Consider the following 16,205-nt stretch of genomic DNA (forward strand, 5'->3'; position numbering starts at 1 on the left):
TTATACACGGAAATGAGTAATAAAATTGTCTGGGCTAAAAACTTGCGCAGGTTATTAATGCATATCATAGTCAGTCATCAGTTATTTTTTATCTATTTAGTAGCATTTTGAAGTTGATAATATAGATATTTTTAGCTAATTCGTGTGGCAGCCTGGAAAGAGTTTATTTATCTACTTCTAAACTCTCTAAAAGTTCTTTGAGAGTTTTGGTTGGGCTTTTGTCTAATAAGTGCTGCTAATTAATTGTCTTTCAACGTTTTTGGTTCTTTAACGGACCTGCTTCTGCTATTGAAATGCCAATATAAAATCATAGAAATTAAAACCGACTGTTGTAACATGATGAAGCAGCATTGTCATATGTTTCTGAAACGGGTTTGTGAAACTTTCCAGTAGATTTCCTGATATTAAACAACAGAAAAATGAGTATCCAAGACATGTTTGATTAGCGTTTGTATAACCAGAATAATTTAATGGCGCTAATTGGGAAAGCGAAATTTTATTTAGAGAAAAGTTAAAACCATCGAATTTAACAGTTGTTTTCATTGATACATCATATTTTCACCTATATATATACATATATCGCTGATGAAAGTACATGACTAATAAGTAATCCCCTACTATTAGCAACATAGGATACACAAAGTTAGAAAAAAATTTTTTTAACTGTTAAATTAAATGTTTGCTTAAAATTAAGTTCAATTTTATTTCAATGATTACCTCAAAATCATGAATTGTACTCGATAGAAATTTTCCGCGATAATTTTATTCGAGATATACTTTTCATCTTTACATCTTTTCAGATGATAATTCATAAGTAAATGTTTTCATTGTTTACCCTTTTCTCAAATCATGCAAACCAATATTTAAAGTTTTGTTAAAATATGTTTTATTTGCCATTCTATTGATAAGGATTTTTGAAAAAATAATCAATAAGAGACTATTTAATCTCAAAATTAGGTTGCAATATGTTTTAACCCAACATTACTTGGTTATTGATCAATGAGATCATACATCTTATTTTGTGTCATAAACAATATAATTTTTATATCAATTCTTATTAATTTATTGTTACTAATTTTTTAATTTAATGAAAAACTGTTATCAATGCTGTTACTTACATATATTTTTTTTGTTACAGGGACGAGGAATTGGTATGTTGGCTTGAATTCTGTAAGTTTTTTTTAAAATTTAAATCGATGTCTCTGCCCAGTTCCGTTGATTAATGACCAAATATATATCATGTATCCATTAATATGCCACGAATCTGTGAAACAACAATGCGAGATATAATTGTATTTTATATTAACGATGCATCACTCGGTTATTGAGAAACATCGTAAATGTGCAAGATGGGTTCTAACATTTACGGAGATACCGCTGAAATGGTCTGGCGTAGTATATACGCCGTTTGTCGACCTAAAAGACAGTAGAAAGGCTTATTGAAAATGCCAAGTTTTATTAGACGACAGTAAATAATAAGTTACAGCTGAAGAAAATCTATTTCTACGTAATATCGTATCAAATCATATGATCTTTTCTTGATTCGCTTTATTTTTTGAAATTATTTACGAGGTAACGCTCACATTGATTTTTATGAAATAATGTATTATAAAGATTCTTAAATTTCTTAAAAATGTATTGTTTTCTTCCACTTTTATTTACTGTTTTGGGTTTCATTGATTCCAATCAAAATTAAATACTTTTTTCTAGCTATTACTAGTTTCTCCTGATGGTTATCAATTTTTCTTTCATTATGGTATATACAACAATTGGAAAATCGAAAATACTCGTAATATTGTATTGCCAAGAGAGTACTGTTTTAATATGGTTTCCAATCATTCACCCAACAATTGACCCAATTGCGAATGTAGTTTTACTATTTCAAAAATATCACAAACAAAATTAAAATATCGAATTCCTCAATGTCACTTAATTTCAGATAATTTTTGTATTGTTATGTAAGATATTCACACTGTATGGCTTTAATTTTGAATTATGCTTATTACAAACTTCAGCTTACTGATTAGAATGTTGTATTGAAATAAAGTACCAAACAAAATACTAACATTTATAAAAAAGCACAACATTAAAGTTATTTTCAAACCACACCATATTTCAAGTTCTCCATAACCTCAAACCTAAAAGAATTCTGCTAAAGGCGATGGATGTGTCAATACAAATTCAGTACTATAGGTCTATTTTTTTTACAAGAGTGTTAATATTCATAAAAACATAGATAATCTTAAAAAAACTAAGGTGTATAGAACTGGCCCTATCAGTCATACCATCTTCTCTGTTTTTACCTAATAGGATAAACTAATAAGACCATATCATATCTACCGCCCTGGAGACGCAACAGCAATGTTAAGATAAGCTAGTTTTAGTTAATAAACATTGCGCCAATCCAAAAGTAATTAATTATAATAAAATAATAGAAAATTATTATATAGGGACAAATATAAAAGAAATAGAAACCAATTATTACATAATATTCATGTAAATTTACAGTTCTAATATTCTGTATAAGGGATTTACTGTTCTAAAACGTTCTTTTTTTTTAATTATATACAATTAGTGGAAAATCATATTTTCAACTGAAATAATTTTACGCAAATTGATCTACTTCAGAAAGGATATCAGTTGGCGGATTAACCTTCAATTGTTCATAGCTTATTTCCAGAAGAGCCTTTGTGGAACTGTTATTAATACTTTAGGAAGGCATTTTATTAACTTGGAAATTAAACTTACTTAAGCTTGCCTGGATGATTTGTATGTTTGTATGTATGGAGTTTATTTTTTGCAAGTAGTAGTATATATTATGAGTAGTAGTTAGGGTAATTAATATGACTATTCTGTTACTAATATTATTATACTATTTTTAGTTTTATTATACTATTATATAGTTTTACTACAGTATACTTGTTTTAGTTATTCGGAGCGCGTTTGACTGTACATGAAGGCAACCCAAGATATTACTTGATAATATAGATGATAAAGTTTCTTGTTAATATGCTGATTACATACATGCGTTCTAAAATCGAAGGTAATATTCATTTTAATTTATCAGGGGAAAACAGGATGTCCAATCAGGAAATTGATTAAAATTCTACGACGGTACCGATTTTGAGACGTTTTTATTTTGGACGGATATATTGAAGATTAAATAATATGAATACATAACATAAGATTGGTTTAATATTATCTTTAATTGAATTTTTTTAATGTACGTAATGAGTTAAGTAATTACATTTAACGATACGATTTTACTTTTAACTGTTTCACTATTTTTTTAAATATAGTGCGAGTTTACTCAATATTATAAACACTTTCTGAAATAAGGCTCAAAAAAATTATTTCTTCTTCTAAAATAGTTTTATATTCTTCAAGGTATTGTTTCTTATGTACAATGTATTTATTCTTCATGGGATTTTATTTATATTTCTAGCCTTGACAGTACTGAGTATTGTTAGGCTCCATTTGGCGTTTCGATTGAGAGTTAAGAAAATTTTGTAAGTTGCGGCAGTAAGTGAAAAATTATATATATGAGAAAAGGAAATTAATTCATGAATGTTATCGTGCGGTTCTTTTTCAGAATCTTCTATGTGGATTATCATGATAACAAGCTAAATCTCCATAGAAAAGTAGTATGAGGAATTAAATCGTAGCTGGTGTTCACTCCAGGGCGAATTACGTGAAGGTCGTCCTCAATCGGTTGTTGTGCTAGAAAACATTAAAGCAGTACATGATCTTATAAAGGAAGATGTGACATACTGCGGAATTTAAGCATACTAGGCCAGCAACAGCATAAAAGTCAATAAGGCAATTATTCAGATTTGGCTCTCAATATTTTTTGTTTCCGCACATTGAAAACAATTTATGCAGTCAATTATATTCAACTTCTCTTGAATGATTCAAAAAGCATGTTTTGAAGTAGAAAATGTTTATGCATTTATTTTTATGGAGAATAAGTTGAAAAACAATACATTGAATTTCAAGAATAATTTTTTTTTCATTATTAGGTCAACAATAGAAATAACAACCCTTATATACAAAAAATGCAAAGCATGTTTTGAAGTAGAAAATGTTTATGCATTTATTTTTATGGAGAATAAGTTGAAAAACAATACATTGAATTTCAAGAATAATTTTTTTTTTCATTATTAGGTCAACAATAGAAAAACCCTTATATAAAAAAATGCATTGCATAGGTTTCTGGAATGGCTTTTAAAAGATTCTTTAATCTTCTTAACTAACTCAAAGTGATGTTACCGAAGCAGTTCTTTGGCCAGCAATTTCACAAACACTGTGATTGCAGAATCATATGATTTAATTTTTTATTAAAAATTTGTGTCGTGTCAATTTATTCATAATACATGCGATTTTTATATTTATAATATTTTGATTACAGTACTAAGAAATAAGAGTACTATACATAGTTTTGGACCTGAGAAACCAAAAGCTGTTTATAAGGTAAATTGTGGTTGCTGAAAATAACTCAGCAGATTGTTTTTAAAATTGGTTCTAGTGTTAGAAATATCCAATAAATTCATTAGTTTGCTATTTTCGACCATTAACTGTTGATGTTGCTTTATCAAGCCTTAAGTATTTTGTAAACCTTGCATCAGCTGTTAGTTTACGTATATTAGGTCCGTCAAATATTTCATAATAATTTCAGCGCTTCTTTTCCATAACGAAATCGCTTTCATTTCTTGCCGGTGATGAAGACTTTCTTAAGACATATTTTGTACTTGACGAATTGTTAATGGATCACTGTTCGTATGTGGAAATGGCTTCGACACTGACAATACCTCACAACATTTATATGTGCTATTTTTTAATTTTATACTGATGATATTCATCGAGCAAAAGTGCCAATCATCTTAATGCTTTTTCTGTTATCTCCATAACGCGCAGAGAATGAAAAGTATACATCTTCAACAAGTTACTTGTACAACTTTCTTCTAAACGCATTACAAAACAATTTCGGTACCCATGTCTTGTTAGTGTTTACTAGATAAAAAAAAAAAACAGGTATTTAGGTGTACAAACGTTTTTTAATAACTCAAACTGTTGTAATTATTAATTAAAAGGTTTATTAACACATCTCAGTCGTGATGTATTATTTTTAAGGAACAATTTTTTCAATTAAATACCATTAGAACATATGACCTTTTAATATCTATAAAATTAATGACTTAAACTTGAATCTAAATATGAAGTATTTCTTCGAATCGAAACCCGAAATATCATCGAAGAAGGCACGAAAATAACATTTACTGTCCTCGATGACGCCGACTATTATCATTTATATCTCTGCAATCGGGGCGTTCATGGAAAATACGTAAATCGTAAACTGCAATTGCCGTCCGACAGATGAGCATCGGCCACGGTCCGCAATGAATGAATCATGCTTCTCGTAACTTCCTGAGTCTGGCTGAGTCTTCAGTCGACCAGTGCCATAGTAACATGCATCGCCTTCGGTGTGTGCTCTTGTTTCGCGTCGATCGACTGGAGATTTATGCCGATAAAGTTAACCGACCATAAAAAATATTTTATTCATTAATGTTGTAATGCAGTCGGATGCGTTACCTTCATAACCTTCATATTCGAGGAAGCGGATGGCAATAATGTCAACGAACTGAAATTATAACGACCTCTGATTATTGATTTTTTTTAAATAGCATTTTTATGCAATTTCGAATTTACATAAAGTTAACATTCACGCTTGCCTTGGTTTTTATGCTATTTGTACCATATATTTGCATGCAGTGTTATAGTATTTCGAAGTTTTTGAATTAAGTTTATTTATTTCCTATAATATTTCTGTTTATGATCATTTTTTTACTAATCATTTACTTTATTCAGATGAAGAAGACCAGTTAATTAACACAAAACTGTCTGATTTAAAACTATAGATAAAAGCAGAAAAAACATAGGTTAAGGACAACGAAAAAACCAGACTATTTAAATTGTATGAAGATATCGAATTTAGTTAAGTTTAAAGCTACCAAAATCAATCGCTGTAAATGGAAAACAGTGATACGCTTGAGTAAAGCACATTTTCGTATAAGTATCAGTTAAAAAGTAAAATAGTAGTTTTTCAAAACGTTGAAATGTTCGTCCATATTTCACAAAATCCTGCTGTACACATCAGACGTAGTTCCTTCCGACCACAGGAGCAAAGTTATCCACAGGTGGATCTATCTCTATTGTGCCTGAATAATTTTGAAAGGCTGTACTTAGTAATTGACAATATTTTCATTATTTTCTCTCTAAAGCTTCAAAATTATAAGAATACAAAATATATTAGTTCATATCTTATCAAAATTTATCGTAATGTATGGAGAAAGTATTTAAATGTATACAATATTGTGATTAAGGAAATTTGTTAATTCTAATTAATTCAAGAAATTCTTTCCGTATATATGTTCTGTAAAAACTTCGAGAAAATAGTTGTTATTTTGTACGAAAAATTGTTTGTTGTTTGGTAAATTCACAATTTACTTTTGTTATAAATAGAAGAGTTTTATGCAATATTAAACTGTCAAAATGTTGTTTCATTGTAAAACAATTTTTTGTAAAATGCTTTGTTGTCTAAATGTGGCGAACTCAACGTGAATTATTATAAGAGGCAAATTAATTGATATAAAAATGTATATAGTTTCAATTCTTAATTTTCTTATATCCAATAACATTACTTGAAAGGTCTTGGAAAAGAACTCCTTTCACTTACAAGAAGATTGTTACTACATACTACATGACCACTTAATAAAACCTTCATAATAAAGATTAAAGACTATTGTTAATATGTAATACTATTCAAACTCAATATTATTATTCTTCGTACGCATCAATTTTGAATTCAATTCAAGTATAAGTCAATATGAAGCACTTTCGAAAGTTTTTATCAATTTATAATTTTTTCTTTTGTGTTTTTTAGTTTAGTCTTCCTTTAAGAATTTTTTTTATAATTGTTGGGCTGCTTTTTGATACAAAAATCATTAAGTTGAGGTTTGAAAAAAGCCAAGTTCAAGAAGCAATCAGGAGGACCTCATGCTTGAAATTAGTATGCTAAAGAAACTTTGTACTGCAGCAATATTGTCAAACAATGTCAGCAAAACATATTTCGATTTATTAAACCAGTTGATATTAAATGTTCATTAAATGACGAATGGGAATAAAAAAGAATGCGAGTCATAGTAATAAATTAGCGTATTGAATTTATTTCGTAATGTCTGATTTTGATGCACTAAATATTTAAATATTATCTGGCATATTCCTTAATGGAACTTGACAAGAACTTATTTGTACTTCCATTATGTTATGTTATATGCGACTATCCACATAAGTCAAATGCATTGTTTTGTTACGTTAGAAATAAAACAGTATGAAAGGCGACAATTTTTTTATTGCCAATCGGAACTTTTGTATTTTGATTTTTATGTTTGTGTCCTTATTTAATTTAATATCATCCTAATCCTAAAAGGATTATTGCCATCTATAATAAACATATACTTGTATTCGATCGTAAAAGTTTTATCTTCAAAAAGACTACATGTACCTGTGATGGCCGTTTTTCTTTCTTAATCAACGTAACTATGAAAAATAAAAAAAATAACAGCAAATAGCGGAAGACAGATGAATCTCAGCGTTGATCTATAATGAATAAATTATATTTATGGTTACTTCCTCAGATGCTGTAGAACTGTGGTTATCAATTTAGTGAAGAATTATTCACTGTTATCTGCTAATTAAGAGAACTTTTAATACGAGTAATATCGTATAGCAATGAAATCATCCTCTATTGTCACTGAAAACTTATCGATGCAAGTGCAAGATTCATCGTTAAACGAGCTTTATTTAAAATATTTTCTCGCTATTAATTAGGTTATGACTATACAATTCCTGATTTCATCGTTAGTAACTGTATTTTCTTATGATTCTAATGCTATTAAGAACGCGTCGAGTATTAAACTTACCTTAATTATCAAAAGTTTTAAAAATAGCCTAAAATAATTAAAGTTATTAAGTTTATATAGATACCTGTTGAGATCTTTCACCGTTTAATTACAAAATCGGGGTCTTGGCTTATTCACTTTTCATGTACTACTTGTTATGTAGAATATATGTTCTAGAAATCCGATATAATCGACAGAGATGTTTTGGTTTCTTATAAAGATTTTTTGATCGTAATTGGAAATTCTAGTTTTCTCTTTTATTCTTATTCCTGTGCATGTCTAGACGGTCTCCTAACTGTCCATATTTAGTATCTCTCTCGATTCTAAGTTGTGGAGTGGAGAGCGGGTCGACGACTATTAACAACAGATATTTTTGCCGGAAGTGTATTTCCTTCTTGTGAAGTTATTATTATTGCCATTTTAGCTGAGCCGAGAGCCTTGACCATAATAAATCGGCAAGAAAAGCGTTGTTGCGCGAGACTGATGAATCAATAGGTGAACGTCTACAGGATGGGTTGATTATATATTGTTTTCCATGTACAGGGTCATCAATACAACGAATACATATGATAATTATTAGACTCGATTTTATTTTTCATTGGATATAACTATTTCGAAATAGGAATCTTTATATTTTGTACGATGGCGTTAGCTTCAGTATATGAGGTATATAGTTTGAATTTAATTTACTATGTATACTATGTATATAATTGATTACGTTCAAATGTTTATCACTTTTTGGTAAAAAATAAAAAAATTTCTTAAATTAAAGTATATAATTTTGTTCATATTAAATATACTATTGTGTAAGAATAAAGAAAGTTATAAATGTAGAATAAACAGTGACCTTACCTCTTTTTTTTTAGAAAAGTTATAAATTGTGTATTTAAAAAACTACGATTCATTAGAATGCAATGAAATTAGAATGAAGCACATCGAAGCAAGCGTTAGTTGGTTTTGAGACAGACAGGTATTGTTGTGTTGTGAAATATCATATTGTCTTTTTTCGGACAATCCCAACCATTTTCCTTCAATAAACTGAAAAATTATGCGCATCGTTTGTAGGTCGATGGAGTTTCCAATTACAGAATATCATAGTTTTAATAACTCATAATAGATCACATATTTCGGATTTCGCTAAATATATAGCATAATCTAGAAAGCTGTATGTATGCTTCAACTGATGCTGTTAGTTTACTGAGCTTAAACGATGATATTGTACACTTAGAACTTTAGTTCAGTTTTTATTATCTTTACGTAAACCTATGTTGAAATCCCTTCTTTTTTGGCTCGGCTTTGGAGCTAAGGAGCCAATTTGTTTTTTTGTATATTATTCCCAAAACGTTTAGGTTATAAGCGAATGTTGATTATGCTTTCGCTGTTTTACAGTAGGTCATATTTGCAGGACTCTGTGAATGAATACTATTTAGGAGCATGCGCTCAGCTGAGGTTATAAGCTGATAGGTGTAAAGCTGTAAAGAGATATTGTTATCGATTGAAATTAAAAAAATTGAGTCTAGAACTTAATTTATTTCGTTTTCTATTAGTAAAAGTATTATAAGAAATCTGCGAATATACGGTCCTATTAATAAAAATATTTATATATTTATTATACAAATGTATGTTAACATATTTAAAAACTGTCAACAATAGCGGCTATTTTTAGAAAATTTTCTACATCAAATGAAACAGCACAGAATATTTTTATTACTGACATTGCGAATTGCAACGATTCATGAGTAATTCAAAAGAATCAAGAGAAAGTCGAAAACATAGTATTGCTTAGCAATAAGACGCTTCGATATAAACCTATAAAATATTTTCTCTTTTGCTTCTTAATTTGTTCACTAGTGGCGGCGTGAAATAATTCTTGGGTTCATGGTTTCTTCCAGGATTGTTTTATTCCACTTCGCAGTTCTTATATTTAGAATCTGTTCTGTCTTCCTTCTTCTCTCGTGTTACGATGCGATCGTCTATCGGTTCCAAATGTTATTTCTCAATTAAAAATTGTGTTTCTATCCGATTCATGAGTATATGTGGTAAGGTGGCAGTTCAAAAAGCAATTCTTGAATTCTAGTGAGGTGAATTAATAAACATATGAAATTATTTTTCATTTTGCAAAGGCTTATGGCCATGACAATTTTTTTTACATATTATGTAGACAGCAGAGGAATGAGGGATGAACACATGGTGTTATTGTGTATTAAATCGCATCGAGTATTTTTGTAACAAACGCCATGCTGAAGCCACATTGACAGGCTTCAGTATTTAATATGTGTTATTTCGTCGAAGTGTGAACAAAATTTTTCTCAGTGCGTTGAAAATGTCTAACTTTGTATCCAGAAAATCAAATTCGCAAATTTGATTTTTTTACTTCACTTTGAAGAAAAACGCCATCGAAAATTGTATCGAGCTTATGATAACTATGCTCCATCAATTTCAGTATGTGAATACAGGTTTCAAAAAAAAAATGATGATTTTTACATCGAAGACAACAAGCTTTCTAGACTTGCAAAAAAAATTCAGACGAGGAATTTGAAGGCATTATTCGATGATACCATCAATGGGGATTGTTATCGATTATAATTAATGTGCTGAAGCACAGACACTGTGTGAAAAACGGTGGGAATACGATCAAAGACACTAAAATGTTAGCTGGACAACGGTCAACCATATATTGAAAAACCGGTGAAAACATACTTGGAAACATTAAGATGGGAAGTGCTACCCGCCTGTTGTATTCTCCAGTCCTTTCTTCTTTTGATTAATACTTGTTCCAACAGATAAGTCACGACCTGTCTGGGCAGAGCTTTACTTCTTTGAATGATACCAAAAAATTGATCAATCGTAAATTGCCTGAAAGATGGGAGAAATTAGCGGCTGTCGACGAATAATACTATACTTTAAATAACATATATTGTATCAATTTTTCACAATAAAGCTACAAATTAAAATCTTATTTAGGCCTATACTTAACCTATAAAATGAATTTGTAGGCCTAATTTTATTTTATTTTTTGGTAATTTGTTTTCCCTATACCTATAGTTAATTAAATCGTCGTATATTAAATTATAATAAACAATGTAAACCATTGATAACCGGCCAATTATTGATGGACAGAACCCAATATCATTTTTATTTTGTAAAAGCATTATTGTTTCAAAACTAAAAATAAATTACAGAGCCTTGATAGTCATTAGATGACGTATTATGATATATTATGTTAATCCTTAAGTGGTTTATGAAAGCCAAATCCAATTTTAATTTTAGTCTCATTTAGCCTATTAAGTTAATTCCCTATATTTATGTGTGGATATAACCTACCTATTTTGTAGCTAACAGCTAACAAGTGATTATTAATTGCATGTCACAATACAATCTTGCAGAAGAACATAAGCATGGTGTTATTCGTAGCGAGACTGTTTGGTACTTTTTGCTTGTAGATTATTCATAATCTTAAACCGTCCAACATCTAAGTTTCTGTAAAACTTTTATAGATACTTTTAAAACCTTTAATAATTTCATATTGCCACATATGCAGATTAAGAATGTCTTTTCAAAGTTTCAAAATTCTAATAATTCACGGTATTTGGGGTGTATTTTTCCATCAGTTTTACAATAACATGAAAACTGGACAAATTCATAACAACTACCGATGCGTTTTTAATGTTCTCTTTCATTAAATCCACTTCTATTGTTATTATCCAATACAAGTCAAATAAAGTATTCATTTAACTAATGATAGAATATTACTTGCTTTAGGAAACTATCGAATACGTCTATAGTTTTATATTTCATGAATGCGTTATATTGTTATGGTTTCATATAGATAAGGAGAAAAGTAGACAGATAAAATGTTTCACTACTATCCATTCCCATAGAACTAAAAAAACTGTCAGACAAATACGAACATTAGCAACACTTGCTCGTTGCCGCGAGCAACACTTAACATATAAATTTCTCTTCTTATTGCCTTGTAATACTTTTTTCTAGATGTAGAAGTACCGCGCCTAATGAATTTAAATTATTTTTAAGGAGTTCGAACAATACGATGCCTTTATCAATTGGTTTTTGTTTGAACTAGAGAATTAATGATGTTTGAATTTTTTATAGTAGAAAGTTTTTTAAAGCTTTCCAAACATATTTTTTATATATTGATTTTACTAATGTTGCTTCGGTGTGATCATTCGCTAACAGTAATGTTTATGTGTTTCAACAATCAGTTCGAAATTACATGGGAGGATATAGGATAATAATGCTATTAAAGCTTTGTAAATTGTAATGCAATTGTAGCTAGTTAACCAACATAAAATTGTTACTTTAATCACTTATATATTTGCAATATTTTATACTTTAAATTATTTTATATTTATTTGCACTATCTTGCAGATTAAAAAATTGATTTTCTTGTACTGAGAATATTTTTGAAGTTTTTATATATGAAAATTTTATTATTGTTATTTTTGAACGTAAATTTGGAAAAAAAGGAAATGTTTACATCCTTAATTTTTTGATGATTTTTTTGCTATACGTAAAAAATTATTATTTCCAGTAAATTTAGAACTCCAGGAATAGGGTTATATTTATGTTAAATTTCTATTGGTTTCGGTAAAACAACACATGTCAAAATATAATTTTTGGCGAAAATCAAATGAAGGGCCAATAAATCGAACTCATTGAATATTTTATATATAATTCAGTTCGTATAAGCAGAATCACAATCTTGTTGATATAAAACCTGAATATGACACATGAAAAAGTTGTTAAAAAGTTAAAGGTTCTTCTGTGAAAACAATGCCCACTACCAAGATTTAATACCCTCAAAATAATATTTCAATTGACTCGAAGTTATGTTAAACATTTAAACTATATATGATATTTGTTAGTTCTATGCCGTATACTTTAGTACGTTCACTTTATTTTTCATTTCATTGAACGTATATTGTGTAATTCTACAGTTATTTGTATATTTAACGTTCTTCTTCCTTGTAACTCATCAATGGAAACATTCACAAAAGAAAGAAAAATTATACACATTCCTGGTGCAAGGCTTAGCATCAGAGAAGGGAATTTACAGAACTTTAGCTATGCCGATAATGCGACTATGGAACCGTCTAGATGGGAAAACGTTGTAGTCGAAGAATATTTTATGGACAATTAGTTGTGGGCTGAGTGGTTATTGTGGTAGAACGTGAGTCATGGAAGTTTAATCCGTTCTTATATAAAAACATCTTCGAAGAATGCCTTCCCAAATGTTGTGTTTTTTACATACACATACGCATACCTTATATACGTAACACACATACTATGTAAAATAAACTAATGTAAAGTAAATATTTCATATTTTTGAAAATTTTGGATTTTTGGAATCAAAATTATTATTGTCGAATTTGTGAATCTAAAAATTTGTCAAAAAATGCAAGGCACATAATAAAATATATTATTTCATTAAGATAACGCATTTTTGCAGTACTATGAGTATATGAATTAGAAAACCTTTTAGCTTAATGTATATAATAGTATATATACCCATATTGAAATTAAAATTTATAATTATCTTTAATAGATGATTAATTTAAAATGTTAATTTACTGACGTTATACGTTATATAAGTTGATGTAGAAATAATTTATGTATTTCATAAATGTCAGTCGGTGTCATCAAATATTTTGAATATTAAATGATACGTGGTAAATTCGACATAAATTATATAGCAAGTTTCGCCAGTTGATTATCGCAAGAACGTTTACACATTTAATGCATCATTATTTTCATCTAGAGTGGTAGTTATTATACAATCAATAATTAATTTTACTTAAAGACAACATCTAGCTCAAATTTAATAGCTAGGTAGGTAGTGTTGGTTATACAGGTAAGTGCTAGTCCACTGGCTTAGTTACATTTAAGGTTGGCAGGTCATATCCAGCAGGGGCATATATATTTGTAATATTTTACTGCTAAAACTAAAATTTACCTTTTTTAATGAATAATCAGATTCAATTGAGTTTCTTTGTAGCCCGGATGTGCTTGTTTTACACATCCATTCACCGTTTTGCATTTATAATATTAATTTCTTTCTGGACTACTTATATAAAGCAACATAATATTTACAATAGAAAAATGTTTTAATTATATTTCAGTACTTATTACTTTTTATAGTAAAGTTATTCAACAATAATAATGAAATAATTACTTTTATTTAGAATTAGTCTTAGTATTAAAGATTGAATTATATTTATCTTTCCTCTGGATATTGAATATGTTCATTACGTTGGTTGGGTAAAATATGTTTTCTTATATTGCTTCCTTTCTGCATCACACAACACTATCTAAAAAGGCTTAGTCCTCTTGACTCGTCTTGGGCTTCCTCAACATTGACATGGTGAAAAGATCTTTGTTCATAATTCTGAACAATTTTTTTAATCCAGTTAATTCTGTCGATTTCAAAACCGTTTTTCTTCTTGACACAACTCCATATGTGAATGCCATATTTTCATGTGGGCTTAAACATCTTTTATACAGTGCTGCTTTATTACATGTGGATGGAATATAATGTTATTTAAATAACCAAAATAGTCTTCTGAGTTTATCATACTGTTCTTCTTTCTTCTCCTATATATCAGCATTCCAGCGCGGCTGTTAGCATATGGTTCGTGGATATTATTTAATCTGATGGATAATGATAAGGAATTGATTGATTTCCCATATATACAAAATATGCTTTTTTTACTGACGTTTGCAGTTAGAATACTTGGTATGCATTAACTGGATTTAATAGTTCTTCAGAGTTATATAATCAAATAATCATCAATAAGTAAAATAGTAAAATATTTAGTGATTAGATAGTTAATTTTGAAGACATTTTATCAGGATTAACAACAAATGTTATTTTAGGTGCGGTTTAATAAAATATGTCTGTTCTGGTATCAATTTATTATTTCTAGCGTTTCGTAAACTAAAGAGCTACAAATACGTATTTTTTATATAGCCCTACTTTTGTATATTTTGTATTTTATGAAATCAAAATTTTAGAATACAAATAAATAATTTCAACATTTTCATTTCTTATCTAAAATACCATTTATTATGTTTATCATTATTGAGGTTATATCACCAAAAAAAGTTATCACAAAAGTAGACTTGGGAGAAATTAAATCCAGAAAGACCACAAAAGATCCTAGTTGAAAACCATGAGGGTGTCGGATCTAGCTTTAAAATTGCGGTTTCGTTAAAAATATAATTTGGCAATGCTTATATTAATATTTTGATTCTAAACATTACATTTTAAAACACATCACCAATCGCTGTATCATAATTACATATAATTAGGTATTTCAGAAACCGAAACACTTTGTATAAAATAAAATATAATTGTTAGTATATTTTTTTATTATTTAAGCTGATCGGTAGCAAAAATCAGTGTCGCAGATGCAGACGTCTTGCCGCTTTAATAATCGAGCGTCAAATGAAAGGTTTGCGGTGGCCGCCGGCGAAAAGAAGAAGAAAACACGCTCTAACGGGTTAAATCGTTCGTGGTTTGCCACGGTGCACACCGAGATTTTCTACTACTTCACAGCATTAAGAAGTAAGTGTCCCCGACGCCGGAAATTTTCTTTGTGAGAAATCCTATCATTTCAGGCAGTCGGTATTAATGATGGGAATAATTTTTGTAACTCAAAATGTCTAGCGTATATCGACATTTATGATATCAGATAATATGTAGCAGGTAAAGGTCATTCGGACTAACACATTTTTTATTTCTGCAATATTTCAGTAATAAATAATAGCAGTAATATTAGATTTCTTCCTCAAAATCTCAATATTGAATGGTAGGAGACTACATAAAAACAAGAAATATTCGTTCATAGAGTTGGTCACATTTGTTATGACATTGTCTAATAAATAATATGGGAAGTAAGGACATAGAGGAGGAAGGCCAGAAGGTGACTTATGAGAACAGATCACAGATTACAGATCAGAATGTATCAAAGACTATCATAAAAATCGATAGAATTTGTAGATGGAGTTGGTGGTACAAAAGAAGTCGCTTTGTATCGCGGCGTAAGTCGCGTGTCCTTTCCGTAAAACAAAATAGTTTTCCAAGCAACTTAATACTTTTTGTCATTAATTTAATGCTGATATTAATAATAATATTAATAATCTACTGGAATGTCGATAGAAGCTTTCAGTTCAGCAAAATTTGGAAAATCTTTTCATAGAGAGTTATGATGGAAATTTGGGTAGAAG

At 29.2% G+C, this 16,205-nt stretch overlaps 1 protein-coding gene across 3 annotated transcripts in view; it reads left to right on the plus strand.

Moving 5' to 3' along the window:
* Positions 1–16,205, plus strand: part of LOC143193137 (uncharacterized) — a 134,545-nt gene that overhangs the window by 35,432 nt on the left and 82,908 nt on the right. The window contains exon 2 of one of the 3 annotated variants that reach the window (XM_076399121.1): positions 1,139–1,170. The exons of 1 other annotated variant lie outside the window; for it this stretch is intronic. The gene's annotated coding sequence lies outside the window, so the exon portion shown is untranslated. The remainder of the gene's footprint in view (positions 1–1,138; positions 1,171–16,205) is intronic. One more of the 3 variants, XM_076399122.1, reaches the window with a different exon arrangement.

Source organism: Rhynchophorus ferrugineus, unplaced genomic scaffold, assembly GCF_030347505.1.
Source record: "Rhynchophorus ferrugineus isolate W39M unplaced genomic scaffold, kcgeb_rfMv2 rfM3, whole genome shotgun sequence".
NCBI classification, from domain to species: domain Eukaryota; kingdom Metazoa; phylum Arthropoda; class Insecta; order Coleoptera; family Curculionidae; genus Rhynchophorus; species Rhynchophorus ferrugineus.